The sequence below is a fragment of the Oncorhynchus masou genome, chromosome 8 (genome assembly GCF_036934945.1).
Source record: "Oncorhynchus masou masou isolate Uvic2021 chromosome 8, UVic_Omas_1.1, whole genome shotgun sequence".
NCBI lineage: Eukaryota > Metazoa > Chordata > Actinopteri > Salmoniformes > Salmonidae > Oncorhynchus > Oncorhynchus masou.
The window spans coordinates 31,022,336-31,026,510 of record NC_088219.1 but is presented as its reverse complement, the minus strand read 5'-3'; positions in this window follow the sequence as shown (position 1 = coordinate 31,026,510).

Sequence of the window (4,175 nt, the reverse complement as noted above, 5' to 3'; positions counted from 1 at the left end):
ATTTGCAGAAAACTGTCCAGGGTGTTTATTTCAACTCGTATAGACAGCACAGCAAAATTGGACATCCAGAGTGCATCAAACATTATTTAGAGCTTGTTTATGGAAAAGGGCTTATTTTCTACATTTTTATGTTGCAATTTGCAGAAAACTGTCCAGGGTGTTTATTTCAACTCGAATAGACAGCACAGCAAAATTGGACATCCAGGTGCATCAAACTTGATTGAGTGGTTGTTTATTGAAATGTGCTTATTTCTGCATTTCATTGTTGCAACTTGCTGGAAACAGTCTACAGTGTTCATAACATCTCAAATAAACATAACAGAATTTTGTTTTTATCCAGAGTGCATCAAACATGTTTTAGAACTTGTTTATGAAAAAGGGCTTATAACATCTCAAGAAAACTACATTTCCATGTTGCAATTTGCTGAAAACTGTCCAGGGTGTTTAATTCAACTCGAATAGACAGCACAGCAAAATTGGACTCCCAGAGTGCATCAAACATGAGTTAGGGCTTGTTTATGGAAAAGTGCTTATTTCTGCATTTCATTGTTGCAACTTGCTGGAAACAGTCTTTACAGTGTTCATAACATCTCAAATAAACATAACAGATGTTTGTTTTTATCCAGAGTGCATCAAACCTGATTGAGAGGTTGTTTATGGAAAAGGGCTTAAACATCTCAAGAAAACTTACATTTCCATTTTGCAACTTGCTGGAAACAGTCTACAGTGTTCATAACATCTCAAATAAACATAACAGATGTTTGTTTTTATCCAGAGTGCATCAAACATGTTTTAGAACTTGTTTATGGAAAAGGGCTTATTTCTGAATTTCATTGTTGCAACTTGCTGGAAACAGTCTTTACAGTGTTCATAACATCTCAAATAAACATGACAAATGTTATTTTTATCCAGAGTGCATCAAACCTGATTGAGGCTTGTTTATGGAAAAGTGCTTATTTCTGCATTTCATTGTTGCAACTTGCTGGAAACAGTCTACAGTGTTCATAACATCTCAAATAAACATAACAAATTTTGTTTTTATCCAGAGTGCATCAAACATGATTTAGACTTGTTTATGGAAAAGGGCTTATTTTCTACATTTCATGTTGCAATTTGCTGGAAAACTGTACAGTTTCATAACATGTTGCAAAATTTTTATCCTGCATCAAACTGATTTAGAGCTTGTTTATGGAAAAGTGCTTATTTTTATTTCAATTTGCGAAAATAGACAGTGCATAACAGCAAAAAATTGGTTTTTTTATCCAGAGTGCATCAAACATGATTGAGTGGCTTGTTTATGGAAAAGTGCTTATTTCTGCATTTCATTGTTGCAACTTGCTGGAAACAGTCTACAGTGTTCATAACATCTCAAATAAACATAACAGAATTTTGTTTTTATCCAGAGTGCATCAAACATGATTTTAGAACTTGTTTATGGAAAAGGGCTTATTTCTGACATTTCATTGTTGAAAACAGTCTACAGTGTTCATTTCCATTTTTTTTATTGCAATTTGCTTGTTTATGAAAACTGTTGCAATTTGCTGAAAACTGGGTGTTTATTTCAACTCGAATAGACAGCACAGCAAAAAATTGGACATTCAAAGTGCATCAATTTAGACCTTGTTTATGGAAAAGTGTTTATTTCTGTATTTCAAATTGTCCACAGTGTTCCTATCATCGAGATTAAACAGTACTGCAAAAATGTTACTTACAGAGTACATCAAACACTTGTTTATGATTTAGACCTTGTTTTATGGAAAAAAGTGTTCATAACATCTCAAATAAACGATTTTTACATTCAAACCTGATTGAGAGCTTGTTTTGAAATTTTATTTCTGACATTTCATTGTTGCAAAAACAGTCTACAGTGTTCATAAATCTCAAATAAACATAACAAATGTTGTTTTTATCCAGAGTGCATCAAACCTGATTGAGAGCTTGTTTATGGAAAAGTGCTTATTTCTGAATTTCATTGTTGCAACTTTGGAAACAGTCTACACTGTTCATAACATCTCAAATAAACATAACAGAATTTTGTTTTTATCCAGAGTGCATCAAACATGTTTTAGAACTTGTTTATGGAAAAGGGCTTATTTTCTACATTTCCATGTTGCAATTTGCAGAAAACTGTCCAGGGTGTTTATTTCAACTCGTATAGACAGCACAGCAAAATTGGACATCCAGAGTGCATCAAACATTATTTAGAGCTTGTTTATGGAAAAGGGCTTATTTTCTACATTTTTATGTTGCAATTTGCAGAAAACTGTCCAGGGTGTTTATTTCAACTCGAATAGACAGCACAGCAAAATTGGACATCCAGGTGCATCAAACTTGATTGAGTGGTTGTTTATTGAAATGTGCTTATTTCTGCATTTCATTGTTGCAACTTGCTGGAAACAGTCTACAGTGTTCATAACATCTCAAATAAACATAACAGAATTTTGTTTTTATCCAGAGTGCATCAAACCTTATCTCAAGAAAACTACATTTCCATGTTGCAATTTGCTGAAAACTGTCCAGTGTGTTTAATTCAACTCGAATAGACAGCACAGCAAAATTGGACTCCCAGAGTGCATCAAACATGAGTTAGGGCTTGTTTATGGAAAAGTGCTTATTTCTGCATTTCATTGTTGCAACTTGCTGGAAACAGTCTTTACAGTGTTCATAACATCTCAAATAAACATAACAGATGTTTGTTTTTATCCAGAGTGCATCAAACCTGATTGAGAGGTTGTTTATGGAAAAGGGCTTAAACATTTCTTAAGAAAACTTACATTTCCATTGTTGCAACTTGCTGGAAACAGTCTACAGTGTTCATAACATCTCAAATAAACATAACAGATGTTTGTTTTTATCCAGAGTGCATCAAACCTGATTGAGAGCTTGTTTATGGAAAAGTGCTTATTTCTGAATTTCATTGTTGTAACTTGCTGGAAACAGTCTACAGTGTTCATAAATCTCAAATAAACATGACAAATGATTTTTATCCAGAGTGCATCAAACCTGATTGAGAGCTTGTTTATGGAAAAGTGCTTATTTCTGCATTTCATTGTTGCAACTTGCTGGAAACAGTCTACAGTGTTCATAACATCTCAAATAAACATAACAGAATTTTGTTTTTATCCAGAGTGCATCAAACATGTTTTAGAACTTGTTTATGGAAAAGGGCTTATTTTCTACATTTCCATGTTGCAATTTGCTGAAAACTGTCCAGGGTGTTTAATTCAACTCGAATAGACAGCAGAGCAAAATTGGACACCCAGAGTGCATCAAACATGAGTTAGGGCTTGTTTATGGAAAAGTGCTTATTTCTGCATTTCATTGTTGCAACTTGCTGGAAACAGTCTTTACAGTGTTCATAACATCTCAAATAAACATAACAGATGTTTGTTTTTATCCAGAGTGCATCAAACCTGATTGAGAGCTTGTTTATGGAAAAGTGCTTATTTCTGAATTTCATTGTTGCAACTTGCTGGAAACAGTCTACAGTGTTCATAACATCTCAAATAAACATAACAGATGTTTGTTTTTATCCAGAGTGCATCAAACCTGATTGAGAGCTTGTTTATGGAAAATGTGCTTATTTCTGAATTTCATTGTTGCAACTTGCTGGAAACAGTCTACAGTGTTCATAACATCTCAAATAAACATAACAGATGTTTTTTTATCCAGAATGCATCAAACATGATTTAGAGCTTATGGAAAAGGGCTTATTTCATGTTGCAATTTGCTGAAAACTGTCCAGGGTGTTTATTTCAACTCGAATAGACAGCACAGCAAAAAATTGGACATTCAAAGTGCATCAATTTAGACCTTGTTTATGGAAAAGTGTTTATTTCTGTATTTCAAATTGTCCACAGTGTTCCTATCATCGAGATTAAACAGTACTGCAAAAATGTTACTTACAGAGTACATCACACATGATTTAGACCTTGTTTATGGAAAAGTGACGATTTTTACATTTCCGTGTTGAAATTTGCGGAAAACAGTCTACAGAGTTCATAAATCTCAAATAAACATAACAAATGTTCTTTTTATCCAGAGTGCATCAAACCTGATTGAGAGCTTGTTTATGGAAAAGTGCTTATTTCTGAATTTCATTGTTGCAACTTGCTGGAAACAGTCTACACTGTTCATAACATCTCAAATAAACATAACAGAATTTTGTTTTTATC